This window comes from Carcharhinus amblyrhynchos, chromosome 1 (genome assembly GCF_965287045.1).
Source record: "Carcharhinus amblyrhynchos chromosome 1, sCarAmb.v2.hapA, whole genome shotgun sequence".
NCBI classification, from domain to species: Eukaryota; Metazoa; Chordata; class Chondrichthyes; order Carcharhiniformes; family Carcharhinidae; genus Carcharhinus; species Carcharhinus amblyrhynchos.
Window position 1 is genome coordinate 87,047,128 of NC_137324.1, and position 21,220 is coordinate 87,068,347.

At 43.0% G+C, this 21,220-nt stretch overlaps 1 protein-coding gene across 1 annotated transcript in view; it reads left to right on the top strand.

Annotated features, from left to right (window-relative positions):
- The first annotated feature begins 12,520 nt into the window (after nucleotides 1-12,520).
- The window catches only part of rbm47 (RNA binding motif protein 47), a 167,083-nt gene continuing 158,383 nt past the window's right edge, over nucleotides 12,521-21,220 (top strand). The window contains exon 1 of the mRNA XM_080188445.1: nucleotides 12,521-12,622. The gene's annotated coding sequence lies outside the window, so the exon portion shown is untranslated. The remainder of the gene's footprint in view (nucleotides 12,623-21,220) is intronic.

Below are 21,220 nucleotides of genomic sequence, written 5' to 3' on the forward strand. Positions count from 1 at the left end.
AAGACTAAGAAAATTTGGTATGTGGGCTATGACTCTCACCAACTTTTACAGATGCACCATAGAAAGCATTCTTTCTGGTTGGATCACAGTTTGATATGGCTCCTGCTCTGCCCAAGAAACTAGTCATGAATGTAGCTCAATCCATCATGCAAACCAGCCTCCCATCCATTGATTCTGTCTACACTTCTTGCTGCCTCAGCAAAGCAGCCAGCATAATTAACGACCCTACACACCCCAGACATTCTCTCTTCCACGATCTTCTGTTGAGAAAAAGATACAAAAGTCTGAGATCACATACCACCCAACACAAGAAAAGCTTCTTCCGTGCTGCCATCAGACATTTGAATGGACATCCCTTGCATTAAGTTGATCTTTCTCTACACTCTAGCTATGACTGTAACACTACATTCTGCACTCTTTCGTTTCCTTCTCTATGAACGGTATAATTTGTCTGTATAGCACGCAAGAAACAGTACTTTTCAATGTATACTAATACATGTGACAATAATTAGTCAAATCAAATCAAATCAAATCAGATTTCTTAGATAACTTTAATATTATTGATAGATTTATTGAATTGTACAACACAAAAGGAAGTCAATTAGCCTATTTTTGCTGAGTCAATTCTTGGAAAAGCTGTTCAATTAGTCCCACTACCTTATTCTTTGCTGATAGCCTTGCAATCTTTTCCTTTTCAAGCAGATTTCTAATTCCCTTTTAAAAGTTACTATTGAACTTTCACACTTCTGATTTGAATTTGAAGGCTTCCCAGCAAGCAGACTTGAAACCTTTGATCTGACATAAGTTCAATGTGCAGTGCCTTGCAAAAGATTCAGCTGTCAGATCAATAGACTTCTATCATCCTGCAGCCAACTGTGTTTACTTTAATTTCCCATAACAGTAGAATACAATACTATCACCCCATTGATCCTGAGCACAATGTACACAGAATCGAATCCTGATTGACAGTCTGTGGTTTCACTCCCTCTTTGAAGTGATTTGAGGGGGAGAGGGGGCCTGAGTCAACGGTCTGAGAGGGTAGGAGGCCTAAATGGGGGAGTTGGGTTGGATAAACTTCATGCCTGAGGATGCCTGCAATTGCTGAGGCTTTGGTGGTGCTTCCTCGACTCTTGGGGTCCGATATGCCAGGAAAGCCTACCAGATGGGGGCCTGTAGAAAAGCCCATCCAGTAAAGATCCTGCTAAGGAGGTGGGTGAACAGCGAGAGCTGTTTGAGTCGGGCTGCAACCCAGCTAATCGTATTTAAATTTATGGTTTTAAATATGCATCACATTAACCCGACTGGGACTGGCAGTGTGGCCTGGGAGGATCACAGCGTGTTTGGCGCTGGCATAAACTTTTCCGCCGACTCCTGATTCACCAGCTAGCAGGCCAGGAGAATCCCCCCCTTAGTCATTTCCTGGGAGAACGATGAGTTTTGCACTGGTTCTGAGAGGGTGGGGCCTAAACACACTGGCAAGCCTGACTTCACTGAGATTAGGTACAAATTTTTAATGGGCGCCCTTACTAGGTGGAAACCACGTTACATCCGGGAGCAGTGGGTTGGAAGATACAGATGACGCTTGGCACCAGTGCAGAACATGCTAAATGCATTATCACCCTACAACACTCACCCACAAATCTCCAGCCCTGCTTGCTCTAACATGTCCTGTTCCAGGCATGACACTGCCTAAAACCATGGCCAATATCTTGATTTGCAAAACTAAAGTAATGCTTCTCTGTTATACCAGTATCATCCTTAATGAACAGACCTATCCTTCCACCTTTTCCTAGCTTATCATCCTTCCTGAATATTCAAGTCTTAGTCTCTGTCATCCTCCAGCCATGTCTCTGTAATGGCTGTCAGATCAGATAAATTTATTTCTATTTGTTCAGCTCATTTGTTTTGTTTAGAATGCTACTTGCATTCAGATGCACTCTTAGGTTTATGTGTTCTGTTCCTTCCTGCCACATTCTGATCATCATTTGCTCTTTTGCCTAGTCTTCTCTACTTAATTTTTCACATCTTGTCAAACTTGATCCATTGCCCAACAATGTGGTTTATAGCACTCTCCACTGCCCTAGTAAGATGAATCACCAGAACACTCCTCCTTAGCACAGTTCAGGTGAAAACTGTCCCAATGATAAGCCCCCACTTTACCCAGTACTGGTGCCAACACCCCATGAATCAAAACTCAATTCTCACACTCCAGTTTTTGAGCCATGTATTGTCAACTTTGATTCACAGCTTAATATTTGGTTTAGCAATTACATGGGGACGTACAAACCAGGAGCAGGAGTGAGTGATTCAGCCTTTCAAGCCTGCTGTACCATTTCATAAGATCACAGTAAGAAGTCTCACAACACCAGGTTAAAGCTCAACAGGTTTATTTTGAAATCATGAGCTTTCGGAGCACTGCTCTCACTCTTCACTCACCTGATGAAGCAGCAGCGCTCCGAAAGCTCATGATTCCAAAATAAACTTGTTAATCTTTAACTTGGTGTTGTGAGACTTGTAACTGTGCCTATCCCAGTCCAACACTAGCATCTTCACATCATAAGATCATGGTTGAGCTGATGATAACCTTAAATCTGCATCCTGCCTTTTCTCAGTAACCTATCACCCCCTTGCTTATCAAAATCTATCCATCTCCATCTTAAAAATATTTAACTCTGCTTCCACCAACTTTTCGGGAGGAGGGTTCAAACACTCTCAAACCTCAGAGAAAAGAGATTTTGCCACATCTTCATTTTAAATGGACAACCCCTTATTTTAAAATATTTTTAAATATATTAAGCACAAAATGCAAATTTTGAATGGGGTGGGGGTGAAAAGTGTGTGTGTGTGTGTGTGTTTGTGCGTGTGTGTGTATGTGTTTATGTGTGTATATGTGAGACAAGTGAGTGTGTCTGTGTGAGAGATGTGTGTGTGTAAGGTGTAATAGAGAGTCAGAGAGATGAGTGTGAGTGTGTGTGTGAGAGAGAGCTGAGATTAAGTGTGTGTGAGAGGGTTATAGAGATGAGTGTGCGTGACAGTTGAGTGAGTGTGTGTGTGAGAGAGAGGAAGAAAAGGAGAGAGAGGTTTGATGTGTGTGTGTGACAAATAAGTGTGTTTGAGAGAGGTGAGAGTAAGTACATGTGTCTGTGAGTGTGTGTGACTTGTGTCTGAGAGAGGGATTTGTATGTATCCAATATGAGAATCCAACAATTCAGCAGCCCTCTCACTATTTGAACCTGGAGAGCAGCAACATTCCTCCCATTAAAAATGAAAAATAGAAAAGACCTTTTTTTTAATAAGATAATGCTTTGACTACAATAAACATAGACTTGTAAGAAATAGAAAAGATTTCTATTAATTAAGATTTTGTGTGTTTTTACTTATTGTGTGAAGACAATTATATTTTGTGGTTTGGCTCCAACACAATAAGAACGTTTCTCTGGGTTCCTTCAGTATTCATGGGAGGTAAAAAGAGTTCCGAGGCTGGAAATGTTTGGGAGACCCTGCTGAAGGTATTGTCAAAATGGCATGAATTTTAGTCAATGAATGCAAAGGTTTGACTTGATTCTGAACTGTTCTTCCAATGCAGCCCATATTTTTTGGGAATTCTTTAGTTCTTCTGCTGTTAGTGTTAACATATTCTGCCTGTTTGTCTGGTTCAGATACACCTGAATCAAGAAACCATGATCCTCCCAAAAACATTGAATTGGTAGGAAAACTGCTATAGATCACGACTGTTTTCTCATTGTAGCTTCAGACTCGAATCTCCACACTCTGCACAATGCAGAAGTCACAACGTGAATATAATTAAAAACCTAGGGAGGGAGGGGCCTAGTTGCACCAGAGTCTGAGAGTTCTGGAACTTTGTACATCCGCAGTGGCCCCGATCTGTCAGTCTCCCCATTTGTTGGCCAGCGATTGAGCTGGCCAGCCTGGGACCCCCGCAGTGCTGCCCCTCCAGCCCTCCCCATGGCCCAATCATGTTCCCCAAAACAATTCCTGGGCCGGCCCTGACCATCCCTCCCTCGCTCTGGAGCGTCCCGATGTCCAGTCCAACCTCTCCCTGCAGTGGTGATTCCCTCCCACAGCAGAACACCCCCCACCAACCCCCTGCTGATCCCCTCTGGGGTCAGACCGCCCTGAGAAGCAGGCACCCCCTTCAGCTGACACCCCCGCCAGCCTGTCCTGGTCGCTGGCTTCCCTCTAGCCCAAACTGATCCCAATGCAGAGTGGCAACAGGACCCGCACTAATCACCCTTCAGTCCTGCCCACAATAGGCCCCATCCCCTTGGCACTGCCCGATGCCCAATGTGCAGTGCCAAGGTGCCCCCTGGGCATGGGCATTTTTGTCCATTGGGCAGTGCCAGAGGGCACAGGCTGGCACTGCCAGGCTGCCCATGCCCAAGGGGCACCCTCTCGCTGCCTGATACCCTGGGGACCCCAGATTGCCTCCCATTCAATCCAGCGGGGTCTCCTGCTAGTTCCCCAAACGTGGGGAGCTACTCTAAACCCCGCCAGAATGAAGTGCTCCTGGCAGGATGGGAGATGTTATTGGGTCCAGCAAGTTCTATGCTGGCCCAATAATCACATTTAAAATAAGTTCAAATAAAAGTGAAACATATTCAAATGACTTACCTCACTTCCCGCCGGTTTTCTGCGTGTTCCCAGTGACATCATTTTCTTCCGGTTAGGAGATGCACGCAGGTCGTAAACACTCGCGAGGAACCCGCAAAATGGCCGACGTGCATCTCCCGAGCCAACCAGCCAGAAAAGTTATGGGTTGCAATGGGAGAATCGGACCCCACAGTTCTGGATGCTGTTTAAACATTCTGAATTCAGATAGTAGGTTAGATGCTTCCCAATTGAAACTGGGGAAATTTGTGGACGTTTCAACAATATCCCTTGACCTTTCTTCTCATGGGATGAGTATAATTGTAGCTACTTACACGTGCTTTTCTGAAGCTCCCCCCATTATAATTGCAGCCTTTTCTGGCCCAATTTGTATTACTTTTTTCTTTTTTTAAACTTGATTCTCCCTCATCCGATATCAATTTCACCCACACTCTAGTCATTCACCTTTCCCGATTGAGCTAGTTCAGTGCTGGTCCTCTCAACACACTATCCCATTAATGGAACTGGCAGGTATATACCTGCAGGTATGGGGTGGCAGGGTAGCAGGCCAACTTGGTGGCACAATGGTTAACACTGCTGTTTTACAGCACCAGGGACCTGGGTTCAGTTCCTGGCTTGGGTCAGTGTCTGTGTGGAGTTTGCATGTTCTCTTGCATGTTCTCCCCATATCTGCATGGGTTTCCTCCCACATTCTGAAAGACGTGCTGGTTAGGTGCATTGACCCGAACAGGCATCGGAATGTGACAAGTGGGGGAATTTCACAGTAACTTCATGGCAGTGTTAACGTAAGCCTTACTTGTGACTAATAAATAAACTTTAAAAAAACTTTTATAGGCTGCAATCTCTTCACAAGAGATCCATCTGCTTACCAGCTCATTATCTGAGCGATATTCTGACTGGTATTTTCAAAGTGTTTATGTGCTGACACCACACTATGATTTCAATGCTTTCTGGCATTGCAAACTGGCCACAGTCTGACCAAAACATGAAGGATCGTCACATGCCATGTAGCTTGATCTAAAACTGCTCTCCATGTTGTACCTGTACTTAATCTTGCTATCAGGCTGTTTACCCACTGCTGAACATCATGTTGTGTTTTTATAATGATATAAAAGCACCAATCATTCATAAAGGATTGGGTAAACATGCTGTAGATTCATTTATTAATTTTAGGCACATAGATAGAAAGCTTGAAGAGCTTTCTGTGTAGAGCTGTCTGTGTCTGCTTTGCTTAAAAGCGAAAATGAAATGAAACTGGATCATGTTATGCACTTCCTTTCTAATGATGTTATGCTCCTATCTCTTGAAGGCATTTTACAGCTGATTGTAATAGCAGGGCTTCATTTGACTTAAGCTGCTTCCTGCTCAGTAGCTAGCCAAATGGACAGCATGGTTGTTGGATAGAAGCATGGAAGAGGAGATCTCTGACCAGGGGAGTTTCGGGGAAGGAAGGAGGTCCATAATGGAAGGCTGGACATCAATGTGGGAGGCTGGAAATCAAAATTAAAGGAAGGGCATTGGTAGGAATGAGATGAGAGATCACAGATGAGAGAATTGAAGGCTTCATTTTGAAGTATAGGGTGAGCACTCCTACTTTTCCTGGCCCATGGGAATGTAAAAAGAGACAGCACAGCAAACCAGTGCCTCCTGCCTCAGACCAACTGCTAGTCATTGCACAGCATGAGCCCACTCCTCACTTTCTGTGAAAGTTGTAACATTGATGATATAGTCAATTTGGTATGGTAACTTGATCCCTCTTACCTTTTGCCAGAGCCTTGTCATACAATAAATACTGCATTTTAAGAGACAGGAGTCAGGTGAGGGTTGGTCTGCCTGGTACTGATATCTTAATATGCTCCATCTCCATCTTTAAAGTTTATTTATTAGTCACAAGTAAAGTTTACATTAATACTACAATTAAGTTACTGTGAAATTCCCCTAGTCGCCACAGTCCGGCCCCTGTTCGGGTCAATGCACCTAACCGGCCCATCTTTCAGAATGTGGGAGGAAACTGGAACACCCGGAGGAAACCCACGCAGACACGGGAAGAACATGCAAACTCCACACAGACAGTGACCAATCCAGGAATTGAACCCGGGCCCCTGGTGCTGTGAAGCAGCAGTACTAACCACTGTGCCAATGTCCCACCACTCCAGTACTGCTCCGTGACTCCCTCCCACTTCTTGGAGTGGGAGGTTTAAAACAGAGCTGATCTTTTCGAAAATCACATTTCGGATTATAATAGAACAGTTTGAGACATGACACATGGTAAATAAATAAGTTTGGAAGGTAACAAGTTGCTTTGACCCTCTAACGCTGGACACTTAGAGGTATGTGGAGAATGAACTGGAAATTTGGGGGGCAAGAAACTACAAAGGGTTGTGAATGTAGCCCAGTCCATCACGCAAACCAGCTTCCCATCCCTTGATGCTGTCAACATTTCCCACTGCCTCGGAAAAGCAGCCAGCATAATCAAGGACCCCGCGTACTCAGACATTCTCTCTTCTGCCTTCTGTCAGGAAAAAGATACAGAAGTCTGAGGACACGTATCAACTGATTCAAAAACAGCTCCTTCCCTGCTATCATCAGAGTTTTGAACAGATCTACCTTGCATTAACTTGATGTTTCTCTACACCCTAGCTTTGACTGTAACACTATATTCTCACCCTCTCCTTTCCTTCTCTATGAAGAGTATACTTTATTTGTATAGTGTGCAAGAAAGAATGCTTTTCACTGTATACTAATATATGTGACAATAATAAATCAAATCAAATCAAATCAAATCAAAAGGGATAGTACCAGCCAGGAATCCTAGAAATTCAGGTAACATAGAAGTACTGATGAATTTAATGGCGGAACATCATCAGTGTTTATTTTGGTTTGCCTAACAGCAGCAAACCAAATTGAAAAATGGAAATAAAAATTAAAATTACTGGAAATACTCAGCAGTTGCAGGCAGCATTTATGGAGAGCGAAACAGTGCAAATATTTCAGGTCAAGTTGATGTTTCATTAGAACTTGAAAATTAACACATTTCTCTCTCCAAAGATGCCACCTGACCTGCTGAATATTTCCAGTATTTTTTGTTTTTATTTTTGATTTCCAGTGTCTGCAGTGTTTTGCTTTTGTTTTCAGTTGAAATGCTGTCAGCTGGAACTTGAACCCACAGCTGAGAAACAGGGGGTGGGGGGAGGAGAAATCACAGATCAGGTCGGAGATCAGAGCACAGGTCAGGGTGCAGGTTATGAGTTATGGAGGATTACAGCATGGAAACAGGCCCTCCAGCCCAACTTGTCCATGCTGCCCTTATTTTTTTAAAACCCCTAAGCTAGTCCCAATTGCCCGCATTTGACCCATATCCCTCTATACCCGTCATACGCATGTAACTATCTAAATGCTTTTTAAAAGATAAAATTGTACTCGCCTCTACTATTACCTCTGGCAGCTTGTTCTATCCTCTGTGTGAAAAAATTGCCCCTCTGGACACTTTTGTATCTCTTCCCTCTCACCTTAAACCTATGCCCTGTAGTTTTAGACTCCCCTACCTTTGGGAAAAGATATTGCCTATCTACCTTGTCTATGAGTTAAAGGAGATCAGATTGTGGATTGTGCAGGGGAGGAAGATTGAAGAATAGGTAGCAGGCAGATCCTAAATTGGGAGGAAATTAGAGTTTGGGTTGCAGGGGATTAAGTCGGAGGAGAGATTGGATTGGAGGTCAGGGCAGGTCATGGATTTGGAGATCCAAATGTTGGTCAAAGACAGAAATTGCAAGTTAGATGGGCGATCACAGCAGGGTCAAGGAGAAGATCAGTGCATGGGAAGAGAGAGAACAAAATGTGGGTCAGGAGCAAGTTGGAGCACAGGATAGGAGGAGATCAGAGTTTGGAATGGGGGTGGAAATCGGACATTGGAATGGAGAGGAAATTGGAGTGGGGATGGGGGGGTCAGTGGGAGATAGAAACATATATCAGGTATGATCTCAGGTGAGGGGAGATCAGATTGTGTGCCCAGGGGAAGACTGGAGTCTTGGCTCAGAAAGAGATTGGAGCACAGGTTCGTGTGCTACCTGCTGAATGCCTCTCCCCAGCAATTACCTAACCTAAACCAGACCGATGCAAACTTTGAATCATATTCAATGCCAAAATAAACCTCCAATCACATACCTGCATCAGCATTAAAACTGCCTATTTTCCCCTATATAACATTGCCTACTCTGCCTTTGCCTCAGTTTGTTAGCTGCTGAAAACCTCATTTTTGTTCTTATTATTTTAATTATCAACAATGGTGATGGCAGTGACTAACCCTCAACTCGACAATTCCACTGGTCTCCTGGAAGCTGCCCACACTGCCTTTAATCAACTTGAGGTCATCCAAAACTCATGACCGTACTTGTGTAAAACAAAGAGACTATAGTGACCACATTTTGCTCATGAGATGAATGGCTAAGCAAATTCTTGAAAGGGAAGCAATTCCTATGAAGGAAGCAGTTCTTATGCACGGTAATTATGCTGTGTATATATTCTCACTTCCTCCATGCTTACTCCATAAAGATCTAAATGCTACAAATTGAGGAACTAAAGTAAAAGTACGTGCACTGAGGAGACGAGAGTGATCCAGAATTAAAACCACTGCATTACCTTTGAACAGGAAATGGGAAGCTTTCATGTCCACTTTGAGTTCATGTATTCAAGTTATGTGTGATTTCATTTTAAAGCCAATCAACATCACTGCATGTGGACATTGCAGGATCTACTGAATTGAGAACAATGCCTATAGTCTCTCCATTTGGCTCTCTTTGTTGCTATGTATACACATAGCTGTAGGGGGTACATTGTAGTACATTGAATGTACTAAAGAGCACTGTTTTGAAATGCAAACACATGATAATTGATTAAGATAATGAGGTAAACTAAGTGGTTTTAGCCAGGTTAATATTCTAACATTCAACAAATGGCTAAAAGAAGGCCTCATTTGTATTGGACTCTTGAAAGAATAAAGATTCATAGGCTGTATTTTTTTCCCTTTTTTATTTTACTTGCCATAATACTGAAGGCAATTTACGCTGAAATTTTGGAATGAAGCAATAATAGTAAAAACTTAGCATTTTGAGGGTTAAACTAAATCTTGAACACTTAAAAGTTTAGTTTATTAGTGTCACAAGTAGGCTTACATTAACTCTGCAATGAAGTTACTGTGAAAATTCCCTAGTCACCACACTCTGGCACGTGGGTACAGTGAGGAAGAATTTAGCATGGCCAATGCACCAGCATATCTGTGGGAGGAAACCAAAACATCCAGAGAAAACCTACACAAACACGGGGAGAACGTGCAGACTCCGCATGGATAGTGACCCAAGCTGGGAATCGAACTAGGGTCCCTGGTGTTGTGGCAGCAGTGCTAACCACTCTGCCAAAACAGCAACAACGTGGAGATACCAACGTTGGACTGAGATAAACACAGTTAGAAGTCTCACAACACCAGGTTAAAGTCCAAGTTACAGCCACAAGCAGCAATGTGATCTTGCCAGTTCAATGTTAGTCTCTCATAGAAGTTAGTATATTTATTCTTTCATCACAGAAAGCAGGATGTGTTGCAAACCCATACGGGGAAGACATGGTTTCCTTTTTAGTTACAGCTTTTAAATGGAACTTCCCCTTTGTAATGGTATAAATTAGTAAAAGTCAGTTCTCTGGGATTTTTGGATTATAAAACATAATTTCAAATGATAATGTGATCTTGTCCAAGCTTACAGCTCACTGGCTAATGTGTGATGACTCAGATCCTGTATATTAAATCGAAGTTGAGACAGGAAGGGTTTAAAATGAAAAGCAGAACCGATGAGTAAGGAAAGTCTAGATGGATGTCTTTTTAAATTTTTCTCATTGATATTACTTCCCCTCACTGTGTATTGGTGTAAATTCCCAGCAGAGATGTACTTTAATGGCCATTAGTTTCCTTCTAGAACTTTACCCAAGGTATCATGAATCATGGTGTTAGTCACACAGCGCCAGGGACCCCAGTTCGATTCCAAGATTGGGGCACTGTCTGTGCGTAGTCTGCATGTTCATCAGACACTTCTGGTGAAGTTTAAAGTTTATTTATTAATGTCACAAGTAGGGTCACATTAACACTGCAGTGAAGTTACTGTGAGAATCCCCTAGTCACAATACTCCGGAGCTTGTTCGGGTACACTGGGGATGAATTTAACATGGCCAGTGCACCTAACCAGCATGTCTTTCAGACTGTGGAAGGAAACAGATGCATCTGGAGGAAACCCACGCAGACATGGAGAGAACATGCAGAGTCTGCACAGACAGTGACCCAAGCCGGGAATTGAACCCAGACCCCTGGTGCTGTGAGGCAGCAGTGCTAACCACTGGGCTACTGTGCTGCTAGAGAGCACTGGATAGTGATTTTTTTTAAAGCACATCGTTGCACACACTTTATCCAAATAGAGATGGAAGGTGAACCACATCTTTAGTGCTCTTCCTGTGTTCAGTGAGTCCTGGGGGAAGATTTGAACCAAGAACTAGGGACACTACCATTGCGCCACAAGGTCGCCATAATGGATAGTGATCAAGAGGAGCAGCAAGATCTTGTATTATATAACATGGTAAAATGTCCCCATACACTGCTCCATGGAGGGTTAGGAAACAAAATTTGACACCAAACTATATAAGGAGATATCAGAGCAGGCTTGGCCAAGGAAGTAATTTTAAGGGGCACCTAGGAGGAAAAAAGAGAAGCAAAGAGTTTAAAGAAGGGAATTCAAGAGCTTTGGGCCTTGGCATCTGAAGTCAAAGCTGCCAGCGATGGGGTCACTAAAATTAAGGAGGATTGAGAACAGGAACTCTAGCTTATTTTACCATTCGTAATCCAATGGTAACAATTAAATCACCACTGCTGCTGATATCTGGCTAAATCATGCTACATGATATTGGCCTGACTGTCCTTTGTCAAAATTGTCCACTCTCCCTGGATCATTCTGGAATGAAAAGTTTCCTTTCTCCACTATGAATCCTCTTTTTACACCAGCCTGTTCTGCCTGCTGCATCTCTAATAATGCGAGCAGCTCATAGACTGTTCTAGAATGGCGAGAATGGCAATTGCTGCTCTTTGAAATAGCTATTCAGTTCATTCCCCTTTTTTGCACTTTCCTCCTGACTCTGAAAATTGTCCCTTTGCAAATATATAAGTTCCATTTTGGAAGTTACCATTAAACTGCTTCCATCACTTTCAGCCGGTGTATTCCAGATCATAACCATTCGCTGCATAAAATGAAATTTCCTGAACTTCAAAGTTCTTTTGCCAATTATCTTAAATATATGTCATCTGGCTACGAACCTTCCTGCCTTTGCATCATTCACAATTACACTTTCAACTGCTTCGACCTAATGTTCTTAAATTTCCCTCTTGAAGTTCTTCATCTCCTTCTCCTCTTTTAAGGCCCATTGCATATTTTAAAAAGTGCATTTCAAATTGTAATAACTCGCTCCTTGGAAAAGCTCTCCACATCATCCTTTTGGCTCTTCTGCCAATTATTTTAAATTCCTCTCCTTTGATTACCAGTTCTCCTGCCATTGGAAGCAGTTTATTATTTCCTCTGTGTGATAACGTCCATGAATTCAGTGGAGAATCCCTAAAAGGCCTTTGGCCTTGTTGAATATGAATTCCCTTGGTAACAGGTAATGGCCTGCCCAGGTGGACCTTGTCACCTGAGCCCTCCATAAGGCTGACGCAGGGAAAGGTCTGCAGAACTGTTGATTCAGGGGATTTATGTATGCCACAGAGTAGTGGTTTAATTTTATGATTGGCAATAAACCCTATTCCTTTCCAGTTAACTTCCTGTGTTATCATGCTCTGTCAAAACTCTTTCTCTTTTGTCTCCTAGATTATGCCAGCGAAGCTTAACACAAATAAGAAGACGTCACCTAATTGAATTAACACAAATAATAAGGGGTCACCCAACTGAAGTCTTTAACATTACAAAAGGTATTGTGAGAGTGACTACAGGGTGAATGGTTATGCTCTTCACCACAAGGATACACGCCATCAAATATAAAATAATCACCAAATCCAACAGGGAATTCAGAAGAAATGTCTTTACCTGAAGAGTGGTAAGAACATGGAACCTGCTATCACAGGAGATGGTTGGAGAGAATAGCACAGATGTATTTAAAGGGAAGCTAGGCAAGCATATGAGGGAGAAAGAAATAGAATGTTAAAATATGGATTTAGATGAGCAAAAATAAGAGGAGATTAGAGTGAAGCATGAACTTGTTGAGCTCATGCTTCATTCTAGTCTCCATGTCCATGCTTCACACTATCCTCCTCATATCTTTGCTTATCTAAATACATATTTTAACATTTTACTCCCCCTCAGTGTACCCAGACAGTTGCTGGAGTGTGGCAACTAGGTAATTTCCGCAGTAACTTTGTTGCAGTGTTGATGTAAGCCTACGTGTGATACTAATAGAATAAACTTAAAATGACTTTAGGATTTTGAATGGTGTATTGCAGTCTATTGATGGTCTAACTAGCATTTTAAAAGCATTGAACTGTAATTATACATAATTGACACCAATAAGATTCCATTATTTCTTCACTTTGTTTTCTTAATTAAGTTAGATGGATGATCGCTAGATGGGGCAGGCAGTCTGTGCAGGAATCCCCTGTGGTCGTCCCCCCTCTAACAAGTATACCATTTTGGATACTGGGGAAGTGGATATCTGGGATAACAGCAACAGCAGCCAGAGCAGTGGCATCATGGCTGGCTCTGTTGTTAAGCAGAGAGGGACAAAGAGCACTAGAGCAGTAGTTAAAGTGGACTCTATAGTTAGGGGAGCGGATAGGTGCTCTGTGGACATTGCATCTTGAGGGGAATTGCTTGATAGAGCAGACGCAGCACGGTTTCGTTAAGGGGAAGTCGTGTCTGACAAATTTACTGGAGTTCTATGAGGATGTGTCGAGGGCAGTGGATAGAGGAGAGCCAGTGGATGTGGTCTTTCTTGATTTTCAGAAGGCGTTTGTCAAAAGGTTATTGCAGAAGGTCAGGGGACATGGAGTTGGGGGTAGGGTGTTAGCGTGGATAGAGGACTGGTTGTCAAATAGGAGGCAGAGAGTGGGGGTCAATGGGTGCTATTCGGATTGGCGGATGGTGACTAGTGGAGTGCCCCAGGGGTTGGTGCTGGGGCCTCAGCTTTTTACCATTTATATAGATGATCTGGAGGAGGGAACCGAGTGTATGGTGTCGAAATTTGCTGATTACACCAAGATTGGTGGAACGGCAAATTGCGCGGAGGGTGTGGAGAGTCTGCAGAAGGATCTAGATAGGCTGGGCGAATGGGCCAGGAACTGGCAAATGGAATTTAATGTTGGCAAGTGCGAGGTGGTCCACTTTGGTAGGAATAATGGTAGGAAGGATTATTACTTACGTGGAGAAAAACTGCAGCAGGCGACGGTGCAGAGGGACCTCGGGGTCCTTGTGCATGAGTCGCAAAAACCCAGCTTGCAGGTGCAGCAGGTGGTCAGGAAGGCGAATGGGATGCTGGCCTTCATAGCGAGGGGGATTGAATATAAAAGTAGGGAGGTCTTGCTGCGGCTGTATAGGGCATTGGTGAGGCCGCAGCTGGAGTACTGTGTGCAGTTTTGGGCGCCGTACTTACGCAAGGATATTTTGGCCTTGGTGGGAGTGCAGAGGAGGTTTACTAGGCTGATGCCGGAGTTGAGGGGGTTGAGCTATGAGGAGAGGCTGAATAAACTAGGCTTGTATTCGTTAGAGTTTAGAAGAATGAGGGAAGATCTCATTGAGATGTATAAGATGATGAATGGGATGGATAGGATAGAGGTGGAGAGACTCTTCCCACTCAGAAAGGACAGTAGGACTAGGGGGCACAGCCTCAAGATAAAGGGGGGGCGGTTTAAAACGGAGTTGAGGAGGAACTTCTTCACTCAAAGGGTGGTGAATCTCTGGAATTCTCTGCCCATTGAAGTGGTGGAGGCTGCCTCACTAAATATTTTTAAGACGCGGGTTGATGGGTTTTTGATAAGAGAGGGGATTAAGGGTTATGGGGAGAGGGCGGGAATGTGGAACTGAGCCATGACAGATCAGCCATGATCTTATTGAATGGCGGGGCAGGCTCGAAGGGCTAGATGGCCTACTCCTGCTCCTATTTCTTATGTTCTTATGGACATGAAAGAGACTCCAGGATGGTATTTTGCCTTTCTGGTGCCAGGATCCAGGATGTTTCTGATGAGCAGAAAGCATTCTGAAGGGAGAGGGTGAACAGCCAAAGGTCGTGGTACATACTGGTACTTGCGGCATGGGTCAGAATAGTGATGAGGCCCTGCAGTTTAGGGAGTTGGGTAGAAAGCTATAAAACAGGACCTCTAGGATTGTAATCTCAGGATTATTCCCTGTGCCACCTGCCAGTGAGGCTAGAAATAGGAAGATAGTACAGCTCAACATGTGGCTAAACAGCTATTGTAGGAGATAGGGTTTCAGATATTTTGACCATTGGGAAGTCTTCCGGGGCAGGTGGAACTGGAAGGGCATAAATATTCTGGCTGGGATGTTTGCTCGTGTCACATGGGAGGATTTAAACTGGTTTGGCAGGAAGATTGGGAACCAAAGCAAAGGTGAATTAGCTGAAGGGGAACCAGAGAGTACGGCCAGTAAGACTTAGAGGAAGAGCAGGCAGGGTGTGGTTGCTAATCAAAGAGGATCTGGTGGACTGAAGTGCATTTGTTTCAATGTGAGAAGTGTTAACAGGTAAGGCAGATGAACTTAGAGCTTGGATTAGTACTTGGAACAATAATGTTGTTGCTATTACAGAGACTTGGTTAAGGGAAGGTCAGGATTCGCAACTTAACTTTCCAGGATATAGATGTTTCAGGCGGGATAGAGGGAGATGTAAAAGAGGTGGGGGAGTTGCATTACTGGTTAAGGAGAATATCACAGCTGTACTGTGGGAGGAGGACACCATGGTGCTAAACTGGGGGAAGTCAACAATATTAGGCAGGAACTGAAGAATGTAGATTGGGGGCAGATGTTTGAGGGTAAATCAACATCTGGCATGTGAGAGACTTTCAAGTGTAAATTGATAAGGATTCAGGACTGGCACATTCCGGTAAGGATGAAGGATAAGTATGACAAGTTTTGGGAACCTTGGAGAATGAGAGATATTGTGAGCCTAGTCAAAGAGAAAAAGGAAGCATTTGTCAAAGCTAGGAGGCTAAAAACACACGAAGCAAGTGTGGAATACAAGGAAAGTAGAAAGAAACTTAAGCAAGGTGTAAGGAGGGCTAAAAGGGTCACAAAAAGTCATTGGCCGGCAAAACTAAGAAAAATCCCAAGACTTCTTATACATATAAAAAGAGCCAGAGGGTAGCCAGGGAGAGGGTTTGCCCACTCAAGGACAGCGGATGGAATCTATGCGTGGAGCCAGAGGAAATGGGTGCAGTTTTAAATGAGTACTTTGTGTCGGTATTTATCAAAGAGAAGGACTTGGTGGATGTTGAGTCTGGGAAAGGGTGTGTAGATAGTTTGAATCATGTTGAGATCAAAAAGGAAGAGGTATTGGGGCTCTTGAGGAACACTAAGGTAGGGACGTCCCCAGGGCCTGATGGGATATACCCCAGAATACTGAGAGAGAGAGAGAGGCAAGGAAGGAAATTGCTGGAACTTGGGAAAAATCTTTGTATCCTCACTGGCTACAGGGGAGGCCCCAGGGGATTGGAGAAAAGTCATTGCTATTCCTTTGTTTAAGAAGGGAAGCAAGAATAATCCAGGTAATGGCCTGCGAACCTGACATCGGTCGAAGGAAAATTATTGGAGAGGATTCTTCGAGACAGGATATAGCCCACCTGTAAATAAGTGAAATATTAGCAAGAGGCAACATGGTTTTGTGAAGGGGAGGTCTCACTAACTTGATCGAGTTTTTCGAGGAAGTGACGAAGATGATTGATGCGGGTAAGGCAGTGGATGTTGTCTACTTGGACTTCAGTAAGGCCTTTGACAAGATCCCTCATGGCAGACTGGTGCAGAAGGTAAAGTCGCATGGGATCAGAGGTGAGCTGGCAAGGTAGATCAGAACTAGCTCGGTCATAGAAGATAGAGGGTAATAGCAGAAGAGTGCATTTCTGAATGAGGGCTGTGACAAGTGGCATTCCTCAGGGATCTGTGCTGGGACTTTTGCTATTTGTAATATATCTAAATGATTTGGAGAAAAATGTAATTGATTTGATTAATAAGTTTGTGGATAGTACAATGGGTGGTGGATTTGCAGATAGCAATGAGGGCTATCCGAGGATACAACAGGATATAGATCGGTTGGAGACTTGGGCGGAAAGATGGCAGAAGGAGTTTAATCTGGACAAATGTGAGGTAATGCGTTTTGGAAAGTCTAATACTGGTAGGAAATATACAGTAAATGGCAGAATACTTATGCGTATTGGTAGGCAGAAGGATCTGGGAGTACAGGTACACAGGTCACTGAAAGGGACAATGCAGATGGAGAAGGTAGTTAAGAAGGCATATGGTATGCTTGCCTTCATTGGCTGGGGCATTGAGTTTAAAAATTGGCAAGTCATGCTGTAGCTTTATGGAACCTTACTTAGACCATGCTTAGAATACAGTGTTCAGTTCTGGTTGCCACACTACCAGGAGGGTGTGGAGGCTTTGGAGAGAGTACAGAAAAAATTTATCAGGATGTTGCCTGGTATGGAGGGAATCAGTTATGAGGAAAGATAGGAGAAACTTGGTTTGTTCTCATTGGAACGATGAAGATTGAGGGGTGACCTGATAGAAGTGTACAAGATTATGAGGGGCATGGACAGAGTGGATAGTTGGAAGCTTTTTCCCAGGGTGTAAGACTCAGTTACTTGGGGGCACAGGTTTAATGTGCAAGGGGCAAGGTTTAAAGGAGATGTATGACGCAAGTTTTTTGCACAGAGGGTGGTGGGTGCCTGGAACTTGTTGCCGGGGGATGTAATGGAGCAGATATGATACTGACTTTTAAGGGGCGTCTTGACAAATATATGAATAGGATGGAATAGAGGGATATGGTCCCCGGAAGGGAAGGGGGTTTAGTTCAGTCAGGCAGCATAGTTTGGAGGGCTGAAGTGCGGTAATTTTTAAAAATCTTTCTTCTACTCTTTATTTCCATCTCAGATACAGTTTTTAAACTAAACTTAAATTTAGTGTGACTACAATTCAAACGATTACACAGACAAAAGGATATAATTCAAGGTTTTGTATCATAGCACAGGTTTTCTTTTAATCATCCTTGGGACGTGAGTGTCATTGACAAGGCCAGCGTTTATTTGCCCAATCCTAATTGCCCTGGTAAAAAGGATGGTGGGCTGCTGTCTCAAACTACTGCAGTCCATGTGGTGTAGTACAGTTCCACTGTTGTTAGGATGGGAGTTCCAGGATTCTGACCCAATAGCAGTGTAGGAACAGTGATGTAGTTCAAATTAGGATGGTGTGTGGTTTGGAAGTGAACCTGCAGTTCAGCCCATGCGTCTGCTGCCTTATCCTTCTAGTCAATAAGAATCATGGGTTCCAATGGACTTTCTTTAACCCTCCAACGTCAGCCTGTGTGCAGTTTGAGGTACCTGTGTTGAGTGTGGAGAACTAGTTTCTCTTTGCAGTTTCTGAGTAAGGAACACAAATCTTTCCAAAAGATATGCATTGTTAACCTTAAAAAAACTTAAGTACTGCCAACCTTCAAATATATTTCTTCGTGTTTAAGCTATCTTTTGGATCTAGTCACAAATGTCTCTAAAGAGATATTAGTAATCCAGAGACCTAGAGTAATTCTGTCGGTGTGGGTGTCGTACCACAATAGATGGTGAAATCTGAATTCAATAAAAAAATCTGGAATTAAGAAAACATGAAGCTATTGTTGATTTGTGTGATGTTAGTGCACCTTTAAGAATTTTTTTGAAAAATCATATTCTCTGCAGTTGCAAGCAGGCCTTTTGGCTTCATTGTTGCTAGACTGTCTGTTAGAAGTCCTTTCATTGCTGCTTCATTGATTTAAATGGGGTTTTTGTTTATTTTTACTCTGGTCCTCTGGGCCTACATTCTGGGATCTTTTATGACCTTGCATTGTGAGGGAGAAGATTGATTGACAAGTCAAGGTTAGGTAGTTCCTCCCCAGAAATAACTAAGGATTCATTTTCAGTTTTGGTTTAGTGTCAGGAGCTGTCCTGGTTGTCAAGTGAAAAGTAGTGTTTTTCTTTCTCTCCCTCGTATTGGAAATTCTGCTGACTAGCTAGAAGCAAGGCTTCTTGCCTTCCTGGAGTGAAAATTCTGCTGTTGGTGGTTTTGCTAATTAGTTCTAGAGCCTGTCTCTCTCCCTGGTGTTTTGGGAGGCTGTTCTGACTTCAAGTGTGTTTGTGTGTACATCAAGAGAACTGCAGCATCCAACCAAAGCATTAAGTTCCAGCTTCACATGAGCATTCATATTTTCTATGCTAATCCTGTGGTGAGGGTTTTGTTTAGGGAAGTTTGTTTGTTGGAACATTTCATATATTTATTAAGGGTTACACAATATCATGTTTTTTTTTTCTGTTTGTAATTAATAAAAGTTATTGCTAATTTTCTTTCTATACATGTTAACTGTATTCCTAAATAAACTTTGATAAAAGTGGGTCAGTTGAATCAAACCTGAAGTGAAACATTTCAGCCTCATCCTAGACAAATTAAAATTGCAAAACTTATGATCCAGGCAGACGTCATAACATACTTTAAAGTTTCTGCCCTGATTTATAACAATTGTCAAAAAAGTTCATTTTGTTCACTAATGTCCTTTAATCTACCTTTACCTTGTCTGGCCTACATGTGACTCCAAACCCACAGCAATGTTGTTAACTCTTAAATAGTCCCTGAAATGGCTTAGCAAACCACACAAAGATAAAAAGGGTGGGTAATAAATGCTGGCCCATCCAGAGACACCCACTTCCCCTGAATGAATGGAACAAAAAGCAGAACATTTGGACCATTCATTCAGGAAACAGGCTAAAAGCCTGGATCTTGAATCTCTATTTTCCCTCTTTAAATAACCCATACTTGCCCATCAAACTGTTTTCACATATTTGATGACAAATATTGTTCAATAATTACTTCTCAGGCCAGCCCACTTCAGAAAATAACTTCAACAATAAAAATGATAACATTTTGTTCATATACGTCTTAGAGGATTTGCTCATTTAAACCCCATTGAAGTTCATCTGGAGGTTCTTTGAAAAAAGCCTGAGAAAGAAATGCATTTCATTGGCAGAGTGGTGCCAAAGGTGTGAGGTTAGTCCTCATATTTGCTGTAGTCATTCATGGAAATTGCTGCCTTGCCCCACTTGTGGAGTGGTGCACCTCATATATGTAACAGATCTATATAATTAGCTGTCTCAGAATGAGATGCCTATTGGCTCTAGTTAATGTTATGATGCCACAAAGGGCATGGGAGATCATCGGTTGATCTATCCTTGGGCTTTGTGGAGTATGGGCTCCCTTACTGAATGAGTAGAGGCTCACCGAATGAGAAGTGGTCAGCGAGGGCTGTTAAACCTGTTGCTTGCCTTCTGGACTGGTGATGGAGGTCCTGAGGTGTAGGCCATCTCGTTGTAAGCCATGGGTGTAGCTTTTCTCTTTGGTACACAATAAGGCTGAAGGAGACTGGCATTTGTTTGAATTACTACGGCTAATTATCTTAAGAAATGCAGATGCAGTGGGTCCTTAGGCAGCCTTTTTCTTTTGCCAGAGAAAAGCATAGCAAAAGGTCACTTCTGCACATGCAGAGTGATCTTATTGTAGGATTGGTTTTCACTGCCTTTACTTGTTGTTAACGGGAATGACACATTACTTGGTTTTACTTCATTCAAGAGTGCATCATTGCCATTTGTTGAGACTGGCTTAATCAGAGATCTAAAGGTACTGACATGCCTCATGGTTGGCACGCATTGATTACTGCAGTGGAATAGGAACATTTCTTTATTGTGAAAGAAAGTAGGATCTGTATTTGTGTTCACTCTTTATTGAATGTTCGAGTTAGTATCCAGTTATATACTCACCACTCTGTGGGACATGACTGAACTTGTAGGCTCAGCTAGCACTTCCTTCAACGCATTGTAAGAGAGATTTTCTGAGATCACTCTGAACAGGGATAATTGGAATGTTGTAGTTAAACTCAAAGCCTATAAAAGGTCCACCAACCAACATCGAGCCTAACCCAAATGTGAACAGTACTGACCTCTCATTTCCTTTCCTTGACTTGACTGTCCCCATCTCCCACTAATGACACCCAGGATGCCCTTTCTCTTCCAGTCCTACATGCCCCCAATTCCACCCTGTCTTTCCCCCAGATCTTTCTTCTACATCTCCATGCCCTCAACCCCATTCCACACTTCCCCCAGCTCACCATTGGTTGAGTTGTGCCAGTCCCGAACCTCCATTCAAGCTGCTATTCTCCCGCAATCCCTCCCTTGTGCTGCAGAGTTACACAAGGAAATCTACCGACTTCAGACACAACTGCAGAAAGCTACCTACCCACCTGTCCCTGTCCTGTTGCATTTATACCATGTCACATG